The sequence below is a fragment of the Ailuropoda melanoleuca genome, chromosome 5 (assembly GCF_002007445.2).
Source record: "Ailuropoda melanoleuca isolate Jingjing chromosome 5, ASM200744v2, whole genome shotgun sequence".
In the NCBI taxonomy this organism is placed as follows: domain Eukaryota; kingdom Metazoa; phylum Chordata; class Mammalia; order Carnivora; family Ursidae; genus Ailuropoda; species Ailuropoda melanoleuca.
The window spans coordinates 94,905,681-94,924,516 of NC_048222.1; the positions used below are offsets into that span (position 1 = coordinate 94,905,681).

Genomic DNA, 18,836 nt, shown 5'->3' on the forward strand with positions numbered 1-18,836 from the left:
AGTCCCTTCTCCACCAGCCTCCCCAGCGTCTCCTCTCAGTGCTCTACTGCCCCCACCCTCCGCCCCTTCTTTCTGCCAGAGCTGTGCCAGCAGCGATCTTTAGAGCGCACAGAAACGGCAGTCCCAGCGAAGGCAAAGGCTCGGGCCACGCCAAAGCATTTAGTTTCTTGAGGACCGGTTGTGCATGGATCGTGAAGTCCAATGAAGCCCACTTTGGTCAATAGCCTGGATTTCGTCGCCTCGATTGCCTCAGCTGACCCTAGCAGAAGCCCAGTCAAAGGGGCGGCCCCGCACCTCTCGGGGAGTTGATATGCAAAATAGTTACGTCAGATGGTGGGGGCGGGGCACGCCCAGGTTGAGTGGCAGCAGCTTTTGCTGTGGGAGGAGGCGCGAGAATCAGCCTGGTTCAGTGACTGAGACAAACTGGAGGAGAGAGGAGCTGGTGCTGTCCACTGTGCTGTCGGTGCTGAACCCGGGACTCGCGCAGACCGGTTGCTCTAGCACCTCGAGGCAACGCCCTCTTGCACTCTCTGTGCCCTGCGGGACCCGCTTCACCAACAGGACCATATCAACTTGACAAAGGAGTGTGGTATCGGACGTGGGAGAGAGTCCTCTGTTTGCCACCTGGGCGCCCATTCAAGCGTGACTTTGGAGATTTCTATAGTTTTAGACCAAACTATTTTCCTCTTTTCCCAGCTGAAAGGATCTTTTAGGTTTTTTTTTTTTTTTAACTATTATTATTGTTGTGATTTATATATCCACACCGTTTAGGAATCTTTCTGGGAGACTTTTTTGACTCTTAAAATAAGGTAAGAAAAAGAACGTTATAAATTATTACAAATGGGGGAGGAATGCAGAGTGCCATACAAAAATTTAAAAGCAAGTTGTGATTTTTATAATTTGAAACAGGACTTTGGGCAATAATTGCAATAATTATAATAATAATTACTACTACTGTTATTATTATTACAAGAACATCAATTGGTGATTAAGCACTGAATTCTAGAGGGGAAGTTGAGGGGTGTTTTTTTTGGTGTGTGTGCATGAAGTTAATGTCATCAGGCTACATCCTGCTTTATAAATATAAATATTTGTAGAGCAACACTTCCAGCATGGCTCAAGAAACAATAACCATTCAATGCAAGCCCCCAAATATGTTAGTAAATTACATTAAATAAATTAATCAACAAGTTGTTTAAAACAAATGCAATCTTAAAAAAATATTTGAGTGGACTAATCTCTGATTAATCAATATTACCTCTGCTATCTGTAGCATAGACTGCAAAGTACAGAGCTCTCTTAACATTTTTGGAGGGAGGTGGTAGGTATAAGAGCATTTATATCTTGTTGGGTTCATTTAGATGTGTTGTTATGCAGTAGATCCAAATAAAACTTGTGAAACTCAGTCTCTGAGAATTCTACACCCCAAGGTCATGTGTATTTCCAAGTTGGGGGCTGTTTGTTCTGATATTGACTAGTAAATGTCATCCCCTCCCCACCCCCTCAGGTTAGAGGTGGATGTAAATGGGAAGCTCTTATTTAATAATACAGTTTTAGCTTGTATTGTAGTCGCTACTGCTGTTGGTAATTGAATGGAACTGGGAAGCGTGGGCTGAGAAAATGTCTCACTATTTCAGCAATGTTTAACCTCTTGCATGTTTAACAGAGAGCTTTTCTCTACTTAGGAGATTTTCTTTTGAAGCTATGTTCCTTTTGTCAATTGGCAGTGTGTTTTGAGTGTGTATGAAGAAAGAATTCAGTACAGAAAACCACTGAACAGTACTTCTCACAGTGAACAATTTTTGAATGATAGAAGTTAACTGGTGCTCCGTGTATTTCTTATTACTATTCATGACTTTATTTGACAGGCATGCTGTTTGTCTGATAAATAGAATTATTAATTTTCATTTATGTCATTTATTGACAGTAGATTAAGGATAAATGATGGCTGGAAAAATATAGAGGGGAGGGTTTACGTTCCAGGGAGAGAGTTCAGGTTGCAACTAGACATCCTATCTTAATAGGAACATGTAAAACGTAAGCTGTTTTAGACTTAGTATCATTCAACTGACTAAGGCTATGTTTTTCAGCAACTCAAGAGTACGCAAAGTTAAGTTTATATATTTGTGTATTTTAAATTATCATAAAAATTTCTGCTGTAGTTGCATTACCCTTAACAAGTATGAACTTTAGCTTTAAAGTTTATGATTTAAAATAATTCCTCTGCATAGAGATTTTTCATTTTATTTTCAACACAGTCCTACATGAGTGTGATTGTTACAAGAAATGGATATTATTGCAAACACTAGAGGCTAAATGTAAATCCCTTTAAGTTGTTCCCATGTTTTACCCTAAGCATATTGTTCTTAGTAGGATTCTTGTCAGTCATGTGATCTTACATTAAATATTGATACAAAATTTTTAAAGACTGAAAGGGTAGAGAAGCAAAGGAGGATATATGAAACACTGGACTATGAAACTCCTACCAAACAGACTCCTTTAAATTAATTTAGAGTAATTATTTTCTTCTATACATTTTGAAATTTTCTTTTTAAAAGTAATTATATGGGTATAAGCACTCAGACTATGGAATTTCAAACAATTATGGCTTCCTTTAATTTCAGTTTTCTTTCCTTTATTGAAACATCAATATATATTTTAATTTTATAACTTACTGCAAAGGCAAGAACAGAAATAAACACTATGCTCACCTAAATGTATTTCAGTATCTCATTGACTTCTTTTTGCATGAAGTTTTCCAAGATGTATATCTTCATTTGAGTATAAACAGTTCCCCTGAACTACCAGTATCTGGAATTCTTTCAGATGAAGTTTAGTGTTGTCACAGTGAGATGGTTAAACACTGAAAACAAAGTATGCTATTGGCAATTTTGAAACCAGTAAGGTAGATTCAATGAGATTGCAAATCTAAAATATTAGAAACACTTTTCCTGATATTTTTTACGTATTTAGTTTTTATATCTTAGTTCTGAGGTAAGGTAAAATTAGATAATTAGATGACCATGATAAGCCCAACCTTGGCACATAGGGGTACTATTTGGATACAGAATTCTATTCTTACTGTAAACTGTAAACAAATACAATTGCCAACTTTGAAGACACCTATTAAAGATATTCAAATGTGGTGACCCTTCATAAATTTTTTGCTGCACAAAAAAATAACCATATTTTGGAGTTATAACTTGTCCATGGGAAATTCAAAGGAATAAGCAATACACAATAGCCTGCTAAAGCATGAATTCATTTCACTGCATAGGTACTACAAGTGCATGCAGCACTTTTTACTTCAGGATGGTGAAGTTTTACCAAGTGTATAGAAAAATTACTGGAATAATAATTATATGTCACATGACATGCTCAAGTTTTCTTTCTTAATCGTCTCTCAGTTTCTTAAAGCATAGTGATCTTTTCAAAACTTTAAAAATGATATTGCTAGAAAGATGTCTTTTTTTTCTTATAGGTAAGATGAATAAGTATGCATGCTTGGTGATATTTAAGACAAAGATGAAATAATTGGGCTTTCTATTATCAAGGCTATACATTGCTTTTTTAAAAAATCTATTTACTACCATGTACAATAGAGAACTAAAGAAAGTAATAATAAACCGGAAATATGCTAAAAAGTTTTAGTGAATTGACTTTTTCAAAGTAACTTTTAAAATTATACTTAAGAGATTATGCAAGTGATAGTTTATTGAGAATTTTCTTTGAATAATAGCCATTTTTCATGTTTAATTCTCGTTTTTCAATGAGACCAAAACACCTTCAATAATATGTTTCTATTAGTTCTGTGCCAAATCCCCATACTAACTCGAGTATTTTTATTATTTAAGGTATTATAAAGTTCTAAAGACTCTTGTGAACTAATAGGCCAGGAAAGGTACTTCCTGTTGTTAACATTATTGTAACAGCCGTGTGACCAATTATCTTACCAAACAGACTTAATCATCTTCTGCTTCAACACCTCCAGTGTCCTTTGGGCATAGTCTAGTTAAGGTGAACTGTAGGGTCCCTTGTGGAAAATCCTAATTTTCCCATTAAATTGGTCACCACACCATACAACAAAACAATTGGTCCCTTTGTGCTTTAATCACCTTAGTACTGAGGAAGTTAATATTATTATAATAGATGAGATAGTATTTTTGATAAATTCAGAATTCCAATGAGTCTTAATATGGGTTTTCTTAAAGAGAAAGAATTAAACAATAGTATAAGTGCATGATATAATGAGTGTGTATGTGTGTACATCTTGTGTGTGTGTGTGTACGCATATATATTTCTTGGAATATTATACTCTACCATAAACATGCAGTGGGAATGATCTTTAACACGCAAGTTCAGGGAATGCTACTTAATACAAAAATAATTTACATAACAAGCTATAATACAATATATAATTTTTAGAGGCAAATATGTCTTTTTGTAATTGTTATTTTTATTTAGGCTGTTATGCTTTAGCGCACACCAATTTTTTGCCATGAAAATGTCATTCATAAGCTCTCATGTTGTGATTGGCAAGGGAGGGACAAGTGGAAATGAAAATTTGCCAGTAATAAGCAACAGAATTGATGTGTACAAAATGAAGAGTTTATAGTACCACCTTGATTCTGAAAAAAGTGAGTTCTGATAAATTATTTGAAAGTTTCTATCTCTAAAAGAGATACATCAGGTTTACTTCATATACATTGTTGGGTTGTAAGCCATGTACTTCTAAGGGATACAGCCTGGATATCCCTATACCTAAGATATTTTTATTCTTTGTATATCAGTGTTTTCGTGCTTAGATGTGGTAAAATGTGGGAAGAAGAGCAGCTTAACTCTGAACTTTCTTGCTTTAAAACCAAGTAATTAATATTAATTTAACGTGGCTTTTGGTATCAAATTATGTAAATCTCTAAAGCAAAGTAGTTGCTTAGTGAGCTCATTTGCATGTCAATACAGAGAATATTATTCCAACTCATAACTGGTTCATAGCACTGCTAACAATTCTAAAACACAATGCAAAAGATTTGAAAATACTTTTCTCACTCAGTTTTATTTAAATACATCCATTATAATTGACAGTTAAGAGAAACTTACTTTAGTGATATATTTTTTTTCTGTGTAAGTAGCACTAAGGTAGCAATTAAAACATACATACAGTAGCAATTAAAACATACAAGCCTGAACTATGTTCCCCAAAGATGATGATGAAATGCAAATAATATGACTTCATGATTGGACGACTTCCACAAAACACATTAGGTAGTGTTCTAATGACCATCAAGTCTTTATTTTTTATAATTTCTAAAACCTTCATAGTAAAGATTTTTTACTAACATGAAGTGGCAAATGCCCTCATATGCTCTATAGATACATACCCCCTTTCCTCAAAGCTACAGTAATTGCTGTGATCCTGACATCAACCATACTCTGAACTGCTTCATTTAAGATTAAGGAGAGCGATCCCATTCATCTTTCCAAAGAAAGAGTGATTTGCTACTAGTAGACACATTTGCTCTCTCACAGTAAATTACCTATTGATACTTGAGCATAAAGTCTTTGAGCTTTGAGCCTTGCTTATACAAGAAGAAGACAGAAAGAGATCTCGTTCAAAGCGTTAGTATATGTACATATATTTTATTCATATATATGCACATACATATTTTACTCATATTAGGCCATTTTATTTACATTAAGCCTAACATTTGTATAACTGAAAAATTCATATTGTTCTCATTTGAGATATGAGAAAGTAGACACTCAGATCAAAGTCGGACACCTTTCCAGCCTGTGATCACACAACTAGGTATAGGTGGATGAGACAATCAGACCCAGCTCACCTCTCTTGCAGCTACAGTGTGCACTTCCAACACCTCTGTTTAGGTCAAATATCCAACTGGGTGCATCTTATTTAAAATTATGCCTTTTCTGTGAGACTTTCTTTGCTAAATGTGAATCCCCCTTTACCCTCTTTCCCCAAGTCTTTCCCTTAATTATTAAGTTATATGGAAATGTTTTATGGCATTTATTCTTTAGTATATACACTTTAGAATGCACAATACCGAAGGTTTTAAGAAGTTCTTCCTTTGTATTTAATATTAGAAAGATGCTACATTATTTGATCTCATAGCCCATTAATAACAGAAAGAGACAGTATTTTCCTTTCTATGTTAAATAAAACAAGAACAGTAGAATAGTATAGTTAATGTGTCCTAAGAGTTCTAGGTTTACCCTCCTAAAGTCCTATTGCATATCAAATACAAATACATCTTGAACATCAGACCACTTCAAGCAATTACCGCTTGTGTTATCAACCGCTAGTCCTACTGAAACCTTCAGACTAGTTAGCTACTAATATTTCAAATGGTCTGTGAGATTAAATAAAGTAAGCAAAATAAAATTAGTAGTTTGAAGCACAATACAAACAGAGGTAGTTTAAAGTGGGCTCTTGGACACTTAGGAAACATTAAATACTTCATTTATTGTTTTTAATTCTACTTGAAGTACAAAGGGAAATATTGACCACTCGTTGATGCTCTTTGTTTTCATTTAGGATTAAGCTCACTGAGTAGAAGAGGTGAGTACTGCTAGCAGTAATTATAACACACTTCCCAGATGAGCCACAGAGTTGCATCAAATTCCCTAGTGAATCCTCATTATCCAAGTTTTGGGTTGTTCTTACTAAATGGATCCCAAAGGAGATAGAAAAGTTTGATTTATAGAGGAAGTTAACTTAAACGTGAAAGATGATAGGGCTTTTATTATATATTTTACATGTCACTTAGCAATATCGGTGTTTTACTTTTGAAATGAAGCCTGGTATAAAAGTTCTTAATCTTGACATTTCTGTACCATTTTGTATACTAATCATTGGACTCACTGTTCCACATTCTCTGTGGAGCCCTGCAGGAAGTCCGTTCACTCCAACAGCTACAATTATTCTCTCTTCACAGATATCTTCCAAATATATAGCTCTGGCCCAGATTTGAACTCCATTAATGTATTTACAAAGGTCTGCTGGACATTTTAACACTGATTTCATGGTGGCAGCACAGACTGCATGAACTCATCATCTCATCCCTAACATGGTCCCCCATCCTAACTTTTTTGCCTGTAGGTTAATACCACACTTTTCTATTCACCTAGGTTTGAAAAATTCATAGGAGTTTTAAACTTACATCGTTCTTACTATACTATATACAGTGACTCTCCAAGTTTTGACATTCTTCCTTTGTAATATAGCTTTATCTAATTCCTATTTTCTGTTCCCTCATTTTATCGCTTTTATCTCGACCCACACTATCCCATCTCAATAGGAAATATTTTGACATTCTACATTGATCTCCTGGATTCTCGTTTCTTCCTGCAGAGATAATAACTAATGATATGAATAGCAAATAAATTTTTTGGTAATTCATAGTATGTCATACAATATGTTAAGTATTTATTAGCATCATTACATTCTATATGCACAACACGTTATGAGGTAGATAGTGAAAGACCAAAGCTTAAAGAGTTATGTTGCACACAGAATTGGGACTCAGACCAAGCTCTGTCTGAAACCAGCTGCATGGTCATCATCATTATGCTCTGCTGATACAGACTTCATACCTCTTCTAGATTCCTCTCATTTAAAGTAAGCTTTTAGATGTCACTGTTTTCTTCGGAAATCATCAGTGCATCTCTAATTTTTACTACATTAAGTTGAAATTCTCTACTTTTTGTTGTTATTGGTTCTATAGCCTGCAAGTAATCAATCTGATTTTGAATTTTCTCATGTGTGCAATGCACACATGTAAAACAGAGATGGATCAAAATACAAAGTATGTTTCCTTCTCTCTCTACAAAACCAGTGCTCTGTCTGGACTGTTGCATGTTCAGAAATCTCCACCTACATCTCACTCCTCTATTTCCAGCCAAGTTTTTTCATAATGTAAAAACACATTGTTTCATATGTGCTTTTCAGAGGCCCCAGTTTTTATTGCAATTAATGTCATGTCAGCATCACCCTGGATATCACCAAGATATGTATTTTTTCACATATATGTATTTGTTTTCTATTTTTGCATAAAAATTACTATAACCACAGTGGTTTAAACATTTATTATCTCACAGTTTCCATGAGTCACAAGTCTGGGTACAGACTAGCTGGGTCCTCTGCTCAGAATCTCACATCAAGGTTTCAGCCAGGACTGGGCTGTCATTTGAGGCTCAAGTTCTTCCCCCAAGATCACTGGCTGTTGGCAAGATTTTCTTTCTTTCTTTCTTTCTTTCTTTCTTTCTTTCTTTCTTTCTTTCTTTCTTTCTTTCTTTCTTTCTTCTTTCTCTTTCTTTCTCTTTCTTTCTTTTCTTCCTTTTTCAGCTCAGAACTCATGAAAGTTTGTTTCTTCAAGGCCAGATAAGAATTTCATTGATTCCTTCAGTTTCTGACCAATAAATATGCTTTTAAAGGGCCCACCTCATTAGGTCAGGTCCAACTAGACTAATCTCCTTTTTGATAACATAAGGTCAACTGACTTGGAACCTTAATTATGTCTTAAAAAATCTCTCCTCCTTTCCATTTAATGTAACGTAACCACAAGAACACTATATCACCTTTATCATATTCTGTTGTTCAAAAGCAACTTAAAGGTTCTGCCTACACACAAGGTGAGGAGATTTTACAAGAGTGTGGGTCATTGGGATTCATGTAAGAATTCTACCTACCATACCTGACTCAAGTTCTGCTTGAACCTTAGAATCTTTCTCCATTGCTATTGTGCCACTAATCTCCAGCATTTATGACTTGAACTATGCAATGAACAGTCTGGTGTGGCTTTTGGATTTTTTTATGTGTCTTTGGTTGTTCTTCCTATTACTCTTAAGCCCTTTTTAAAGGAAGAACCCTAGGAACTCCTATGTGTGCAAAATTTTGTGGTTTAATATTACTTCATATACATATTATTATATAATCCTCATTGAAGTTTATTCTTCTTTATGTTTGCCTCTATTATGTAGTGTTTTGTACATGTAATTTATGATCATGGGTTGTTTATTGTTTTTAGATTTTAGGTTTTGTTAATCTATTCTGTTTTAAATTATTTATTTTTTTGTCTTTGGTCTTTGACAAATTGAAAACCACATAAAGGGTTTATTATTATCTTATTTCATGCAACATAGACTCTTCCCATGCAAATCAGGGATTTATATTTAATATTATGCTTTACAGATGAAATAGAAATTATATAGAAAGTGAAAATGATGTTTAAATTTGTTACTTAAGAAAAATGCAACAAATTCATTTATATTTACTTTGAAAGAAAAACTTTATATTTTAAATGTCATCTTCCAAAGAATATCACATTTATGATACTAATAATTTTCTTCTTATTTATTTGGTCTAAAAATTGGTAAACATTTAGGTAATTACTTTTACTTACATTTATTATACAGAAAAATTTATTGCACTTACATCTTTTATAGTTTACATACAATTATGGTAATTTTATCTTGGCAAAAGCTAAAGAAAATTAGTATATAAATTCAGTTTTTAATTTTAATTAACAGTAATTTTCTTAAAAACATTAAGATCATATTTAATATAAAATAATCATTTCAATAAATAATGGTTAAGTGCCTACTGTGTTTCAAGTGCCCCTTTGGATGCTGGGGATTGAGTGAGAATGATAGAGAGAAAGGTCCCACCCTACTCTTTCTGTGGAAAGACAGACAATAAGCAAACTAATATAGCAGAAGATCTTGTCTGTTTTTGATAAGTGTCATGATCAAAAGTAAAACAGTAAAAGTGTCATGATCAAAAGTAAAAGATTACTAGGGAATAAAAGTGGTTTATAAGGTAGGGGTTATCTTGGGTGCCAACTCTGGCGTTCTGTGGTACCCATTAAGTAGTTTCTAATAAATTGATGTTACTTATGGATATTGTGAATAATGCTACAATGAATGTGGGGATACAGATATCTCTTTGAGATCCTTCTTTCAATTTGTTTGGATAAATAGCCAGAAAGAGTTGGATCAGTGGATCATATGATAATTCTATTTTTAACTTTTAAAGAATATCTTTACTGTTTTCCACAATGTCTGTACCATTTTACATTTCCGCCAACGATACACAGGGTTTTTTTGTTTTTTGTTTTTACCTTTTTGATAATAGACCTCCTAACAGATGTGAGGTGATAGATCATAGTGTTTTCAATCCAAATTTCCCTGATGATTAGTGATGTTGAACAACTTTTCATGTACTGTTGACCATTTATATGTGTTCTTTAGCATATCTCTTTCATTCTTGAATGTCAAATTATCGATAAAATCTAAAAGGCTCCCATCATGGTGAAAATTATTCTTTTTTTTATTTTTGCTTTTCTTGTTGGTGAAAATAGCATCTTTGTTTGCTTGGCATTACAATATATTTGAAAGGTGTTATTTAGATTATTTTTTCTTTCCACTTTTAAATACACTATACAGAGCAGATACTGCAACTAAATTCTGGGACTTAAAGCTAATTTCTGAAAACTAGTTTGTACTCTTTGTGCATTGTACAGTTTATTTGTTCAGAACTTCACATTCTTTCATAGAAAACTTAAGGGCTCTAAAATCTATGTTCCTTTGAGGCAATGATACAGTGAGTTGGTATTTATGTCAAGTGATTCATTATCCTAGACCCTGTGGCATTATTAGGGAAAGTGAAATGCTTAGCATGTCTTTTGGGTTTGTGTACATGCTTGAGAAACCACAGTGTTTATTAAAAAGTGTGACATCATTGGACCATGTAAGGAAAAAAGCAAAAGAAAATAAATGTGATATAAACCCACTATTTTATTAAATAAATGCAACAATCAGATGCATAAATCTCAATCCTTTGGTAGAATCTCAAAAGCTAGTACATTTACAAAAAAAGTAAGACTTGAAAGAACTTGCACAAATTATGGCAATGCTTTGCATAAATTACTTCTTTTGGTGAGGTTTCTCTTGAAGTCATGATTAATTGGACTAAAAAAAATCTTAAAAATGAGGAGAAAAAATTCTAGAAATGCTTGCATTTAAAACCTCCATATTTACAGTTAATGACAACAAAGATTTCAAATATATGCCCTCTATGACTGTTTATTTTCTTTGGGCAAGTGTCCTGTTTCTCATTTCCTGACGCCTGAGGATGGGGAAAGTCTTTCAGTGAGTTTGTTTTCCTGTCTGTGCACAAGTAGTACAATTTAATTGATAATGTCTGGGGTAGAATTCTGTGCCCAGCTGTGAAAACTGCTCTTGATGCTAGCACTCGACTGGACATCTTGATAATTATATATGTTTTGCTAAACATCTCAGTCAAGTTAACAGCTGTCTAAAAATCAGTAGAGGGAGCTCAAGGAGGCATTAAGGATATTTTGATACTAGCTTTCTTATGCCACTATGCTTTCCCTCAAAAATTGTTTTTTTTTTATATAGGAAATAAAGATATGTGTAAGTGCAACATAACCTTTTTGAAATGTGAGATTCATGGTTATTTAAACACTTAAAGAAGCTTCACCATTTCTCCTTATTTTTTGGTCCTATTTGTTACAGAAGGTAAACAGGTTTGATTTATAAATTGTTGGAACACTATGAAGACCCCACTCTATGATAGCAAGGCTTTCCTGCCCCTGTTTTTTTATCTTAGCACAGGGTTCTTGATCCAGAAAAGAGAACATGAGAAATAGATGCTAGTATTCAAGGGACTTCTATAAAGCATTAGTTGGCTTAAATTAAATCTGTGATAGTCTTTTTTTTAAAGATTTTATTTATTTATTTGACAGAGAGATTGAGAGTTCAAGCAGGGTGAGAGGCAGGGAGAGGGAGAAGCAGGCTCCCTGATGAGCAAGGAGCCTGATGTGGAACTCAATCACAGGACCCTGGGATCATGACCTGAGCCAAAGGCCGACACTTAACCAACAGAACCACCCAGGCACCCCAAATCTGTGATAGTCATAAGAATAAACTGGGCCCTATCCGAAAATGTTACTGGTTAGCTTAAATACCATGGACTTAAACATAGGTTTGTGTTCTATACAGGACCTGTGGCAGCATCCCTCTAAACTTCCAAAAACTGGCACAAAGGTAGAGAACATCCATTTTCAGAAAAGCCTAAGCAGACCTGATATTTTCATTTAGCAATTTCATACTGAGAGCCAGGTCCCATATTTATATATTTCATCAATTTGAAAGTAGCAGCTTTCAGGTTTTTTTAATAATAAGTTTTTATTATATTATGTTAGTCACCATACAGTACATCCCTAGTTTTTGATGTAAAGTTCCATTATTCATTACTTGCGTGTAATGCAAGTAATGCACCATGCAATACGTGCCCTCCTTAATACCCATCACCAGCCTATCCCATTCCCCCACCCCCCTCCCCTCTGAAGCCCTCAGTTTGTTTCCCAGCATCCATAGTCTCTAATGGTTCGTTCCCCCTTCTGTTTACGCCCCCTTTCTTCTTCCCTTTCTTCTCCTACCAATCTTTCTATGGTTGTTTTTGATTGCGACTTGCTCCACGATTTTCCAGAGTTTTGCTTAAAATGTAAAATTGACAATTTAAAACACTTCTTCAAATTAAAATTAAAATTTAAATTTTTCCTTTCTGCATCATAGAGTATTAAATATATCCCAAAGGTTCAACTGAAAACCTACCATGCTGTAAGAATGAGCTATTACATAGCAGCATTCTTGAGAAGGAAGGCAAATTTTATTACTAGTAACTTAGTTGGTTAACATAGTTTCAGTGTGATAGTATTATTCAGTCCTGATTAATAATAAGTTAATAGATTCTTTCCTCTCATAATGACATTTTTTTGGAATTAATTGCCATTTTCCATAGAACATTTAAATTTAATAGCAACATATGTGATTTATTGAGACCATATTAAATTTGTATTTTAGTAAAATTTATTTATTATTATTTATTGTTGTCATGCAGTTTTTGTATGAATGTTGAGTGATCTACAAACTTTGGAAAGGTATATTTGAAATCCATACAAAGCTTTTATTGTTATTTTGAATTACTTGGTAAAATCAACTGATCATACTTAGGTTTGGAAATGGCTATTGCTGTATTATTTTCTATAATGATTACAATGGATTTAGGCTAGTAATGTTTGAGATATTTGGTCATAGTGTTACATCTTATGATTTTGTTAATTTAACAGTGCAAATGTTATGTGCTCTATGACTATATAAGAATTTTATAATTTTAGTGTCATATTTTCCATGCAAGCTGATTTTTTTCAATGTCTGAAGTCTTAAATAAAAATCGTTAGCCCCATCATATTTTTCTAGAAAGCACTTGGGTTTCTCAAGTACATAAGATTTCTTCAAAGTGACTCATGTCTCAAATATCTAAGATTCTTTTTTTTTAAGATTTTATTTATTTATTTGACAGAGATAGAAACACAAGCAGGGGGAGTGGGAGAAGAAGAAGCAGGCTCATAGCAGAGGAGCCTGATGTGGGGCTCGATCCCATAACGCCAGGATCACGCCCTGAGCCGAAGGCAGATGCTTAACCGCTGTGCCACCAGGCGCCCCTCAAATATCTAAGATTCTAAACCAAGATATAGTATTCCAGTGCAATCCTGATTATTCATTTTTTTAATTAAGAAATTCTACAGTTTTGCTAAAGCAAAAGCACCATGCATTAAAATTTTCCCTAATTTAGAGGAAAATAAAACTAAATTTATTAATGCAGTATTATCTGTGTTTTTCATTCAAGTCTTATCACTAAGTGATGGAATATCAGAACTTCTATATCTGGTATATTTCAAATATTTTATCTTAGAAAACTGTCAGACTACACATAATACTGAAAGTGACTTACAAATTAAGCAAACTCATAAGGTACTGTTTTAATAGGAACAAAAATACTTTTAAAAATTATCTTATTTTTCTAATAAAAAATAAACATGTGTATCTATACCAATGTATATAAAAGATACAGAAAAATTAACTGAATCTACATTGACTTTTCAGAGAGAAGAATCTTTATTATCGTCTAATTTAATAATGAGAAAACAAAGATTAAGCCATTTCATTTTAATTGAGATTAGACTCAACTGTGTATGGGTTTCATTCCAGTCATTGCATACTTCCAGATTTTTGTGTATAATCCTGAAGAAGATACTTTCAGACATTTCATTTTGGGGGGAGAGTTGTTATTGTAATAAAATGCTAGAACTCTACTTATGAGCCTCATACCTGTAATCATATAGTGAATAGTCAAACAGAAGGTTTTGATTTGAATTTGCAATATTTATCCTGACACAAATTTTAGTAATGTCAAACATTTTTTTTTAAAGATTTTATTTATTTATTAGACAGAGATAGAGACAGCCAGCGAGAGAGGGAACACAAGCAGGGGGAGTGGGAGAGGAAGAAGCAGGCTCACAGCGGAGGAGCCTGATGTGGGGCTTGATCCCATAATGCCGGGATCACGCCTTGAGCGGAAGGCAGACACGTAACCGCTGTGCCACCCAGGCGCCCCATGTCAAACATTTTTAAAATGTATTTGCTTTCAGGCTGGGTAATACATGTGGTACTTCTTGAGAGTTTGCCCCCTTGGTAATCCTTACAGCACTTAGAATTTCAAATTATATAAGTTGTATGCATTTGTACTGTGGTTTGGTAGTCATTTCTTTGGAAATGCAAGTTAATAATGTTTGACTCAGGCAGCTGGAGTGTGGTACTAAATCACATGGATTTCAAGAAATTTCGTATCATTTTTTTGCCTACCTCGTGGAATACTTTTAAATGTTTAAGATAAAAATGAGTATTTCTTTGGGAGTTTGGAGGGTGAACTATATATATGATGATTTATTATAGATAGTGAATAACTTTTTAATTTATTTTTAATTTTTTTTATTATGTTACGTTAGTTACCATACAGTACATCATTAGCTTTTGATGTAGGGTTTCATGATTCATTGTTTGCGTATAACACCCAGTGCTCCATGCAATACATGCCTTCCTTAATACCCTTCACCAGGCTAGCCTATCCCCCTCCCCTCTAAAACCCTCAGTTTTTTCCCTGGAGTTCATAGTCTTTCATGGTTCTTCTCCCCCTCTGTTTCCTCCCTTTCATTTATCCCTTCCTTCTCCTAACAATCTCCCTGCTATTCCTTATGTTCCACAATTAAATGAAACCATATGATAATTGTCTTTCTCTGCTTGACTTATTTCACTTAGCATAATCTCCTTCGGTTCCATCCATGTTGATGCAAATGTTGGGTAATCATTCTTTCTGATGGCTAAGTAATATTCCATTGTATATATGGACCACATCTTTATCCATTCATCTGTTGAAGGGCATCTCGGCTCCTTCCACAGTTTACTCTAACTTTAATCATGTTTGCCTTGAAATAAGTAGTATTCTATTTTATGTATATTTATATGTAATATATCCTCTAAAACCCTTAAATACGTTGGGATTTTTATACTTACTAATATGTCAATAAGTTCATTTTCAATTGAGTGTTATGTTGATGTATTAAAAGTTGACAAGCCACTAGAATCATGCATATACTAAATATAATGGTTGAAAATGCAATAGAGTTCCAAATTCAAGACATATAATAAAAGGAATTTAGTATAACACAATAATTATCACACTAAAAAATACTAATAGTGCATTTTATCTCACTATATTTTGAATTGTGTCTGAGAAATTTTTAATGATAGACTTGTGTTTATCAGAGGGAAGAATTGGTTAACTAATATGGAATAATCTTTCACAAACTTATCTAATGTGGTAAAGTTCTGATAGTCTCAATTTTTAAGTGTATATGCATTAGTTTTAGATATCAAATTTAGCAAAACATTAACCAGTAATCTGCCATATTGTAGGTAAGTCAGATTGTGATTTAGGTAATGAGGGTGGGTCAGTCACACAGGTACAAATGCCTGTCACTTACCTAAGTGGACTATATAGCTAGAACATTAATTTTGTAAATACAAATGAATAAGAAATAGACAAACTAAGGAAACAATACAGACAAAAAATTCTTCTAGAAAACCTCTTCAAAGGATAGTGAACTGATATCAAGGAGAATTTTAACTTAAATAATGCATAAAAATGTTAATCCAATTTGTATTTATCACTCTACTTTGTATTTTCTCACAACAATAGAGTGAATTTATAATTCTGTACTACAAAGAAATCTTACAGCTTTTTTAAAAAGATTTTATTTGTTTATTTGACAGAGAGAGAGACAGCCAGCAAGAGAGGGAACAAAAGCAGGGGGGAATGGGAGAGGAAGAGGAAGAGGCAGGCTCCCAGTGGAGGGTCCTGATGTGGGGCTCGATCGCTGGGATCACGCCCTGAGCTGAAGGCAAATGCCTAACGACTGAGCCACCCAGGTGGCTCTACAGCTTTTATTATAGGACACACTTGGAAAAACCAAGCATCAAAGAACTACCAGTTTTAAAATCCAATTTTTGCCTGTTGTTGTGCAAACTCCTTCTTGTGAAATACTTCTTGATGTTGGACTTGATTGGTATTATTTGAAAAGCAACATTTCAATGTTAAGTGATGGAGAGCAACATAAAAAGATAAGTTTAGAAACTAATTGCCAGATAAGAATATTTACAAAATTTTGAAAAAGGGAAAATTACAAAATTAGTGAGATCTCAGTTAAGAAGTGTCCACAGAAACATAATAACTAAATGCAATGTGATGTCCTCAATGAGATCTTAGAAAAGAAAAAGAGATTAGGTGAAATTAAAAGAAGTCAAAATAAAGTATGGACTTTATTAACTTCAGTTAATAGTAATGAATTTGTATTGTTTATTAATTGTGACAAATGTATCATAGTAACATAAAATGTTTACAATAGGGGATCAAGTGTTGACTGGATGCATGGTTACTATTTAGCATGGGATATGTACTATTTTTGCAACCTTCCGTAAATCTAAAACTTACAAAATGAGCTAGGCATTAAGAAAATGTGAAAAGAAGGCTATTTTAGCTATAGATATAGTGATTTATTATATGAGTAGTTAGCAATTTTATGGTATATAAAAAAGCACTGATTTGAACATATTTTTTTTACTTTTCTTTATAAGGAGCATAGAAATAATGACAGAATATCATTATTTAGAAATTTACTCTAGAAAGGAAATTTGTATTTGATTTTTCAAATAAAATAGATTCATCCCAAAACTTTACAGTTACTTCAATTAAAGAGGAACCATTCTTTAGATACATTGATGATGATAGGTAGGTAGATGATAGATAGATGATAGATGATAGATAGATAGATAGATGATAGATAGATAGATAGATAGATGATAGATAGATAGATAGATAGATAGATAGATAGATAGATAGATAGATGATAGATAGATTTACAGGGACAGAAAAAGAGATAGGGAAGATATAGATATATAAATATCCCCATTAGAGTATAAGAAAGAAAATAACATTGCGTGCTTAATAGGTTAAGGCCTGGGTTTCAGAAAATCATTATTATTTTCTTCACTATCATGCTATGTGAATAAGGAATTGTTATAACTTGATGTATTTCAGTAACAAAAAATCAGAATTTTAATTACTACAGTGCAATTGTGACATATTTTTAGTTTACCTCTAAGTTAAAATACAGCATAAACTACTGTTTCAGTGTATGTTCACAGAAATTTAGTGCAAGCATATCCCACATAAAAAATCACTTTTTCAGGGGCAGCTGGGTGGCACAGTCAGTTAAGCCAGACTCTTTGTTTTGGAGCAGGTCATGATCTCAGGATCCTGAGACTGAGCCCCACTTCCAGCTCCCAGCTTAGCATGGAGTCTGCTTGAGTTTTCCTCTCCCTCTGCTCCTCCCCTCCATGCTTGCTGTTTCTCTCTTTCTCTCTCAAATAAACAAATGAATCTTTTAAAAAATCACCTTTTCAGAAAGTTTAGGAAATTCAGTATAGTCTCACCACCAGCCTTTAAGAATCATTATACACATTAGAATGTTATAAGCTTTACAGTGTAAAAGGGTCTAAGGGGCCCCTGGCTGGCTCAATTGGTAGAGCATGCAACTCTTGATCTTGGGGTCATAAGTTCAAGTTCCACATTGGGGGTTCAGTTTTGCTAAAAAAGAAAAAGATCTTGAAGTATGGTAGAAAATGTTATTTCTCACCAATTTTTAAAATTCTCTTTACTTTTTGAGCATATAGAGAGATTACATGGTCTCATCCTCCTGAAGTTAGGTGTGGTCATGTGACTTTTTTGGCCAATGAAAAGAGAATAGACCTAATAGGTGCACTCCTGTCTGGCAGTGTTTAAGAGCTAGTGCCTGATTCCCTGTTTTCTTCCTTTGCAATGGCATATCCTGATGTCATGTTGAGATGAAGGTGTCATAAGACTGGGCTCTCTTCATCAGGTCTTTTTTTTTTTTTTTTTAGTAATTCCACAGAAAGAGTTTTTTTCCTGCCAGCTATCAATGGATGTATACCACAAGCAAACACGCATTTTGAAAAACAAATAAGTTTTTGAGATTTTGAATTGTTTGTTGTGTAATGTGGGCAGACAATAAATACTATATAAAAACCTTTATAAACTTGAATTTTCAAAGATATTTTGAAAATAAGATTTTATTTCTGTCATACTTACTGGCAATATTCTATATATATTTTGCCTTAAATATTTCTAAGTATGTATTTTGATTTTCACTTCTTAAAACCCATTAATGGGGCGCCTGGGTGGCTCAGTCGTTAAGCGTCTGCCTTCAGCTCAGGGCGTGATCCCGACGTTCTGGGATCGAGCCCCACATCAGGCTCCTCCACTGGGAGCCTGCTTCTTCCTCTCCCACTCCCCCTGCTTGTGTTCCCTCTCTCAC

The 18,836-nt window shown here is 34.0% G+C and overlaps 1 protein-coding gene across 4 annotated transcripts in view; it reads left to right on the forward strand.

Moving 5' to 3' along the window:
- The first annotated feature begins 211 nt into the window (after positions 1-211).
- FSTL5 (follistatin like 5) overlaps positions 212-18,836 on the forward strand; it is a 720,210-nt gene continuing 701,585 nt past the window's right edge. For 2 of the 4 annotated variants that reach the window (XM_002916266.4, XM_034661428.1), the window contains exon 1: positions 212-809. The gene's annotated coding sequence lies outside the window, so the exon portion shown is untranslated. The remainder of the gene's footprint in view (positions 810-18,836) is intronic. The other 2 variants (XM_034661429.1, XM_019796443.2) reach the window with 2 other exon arrangements.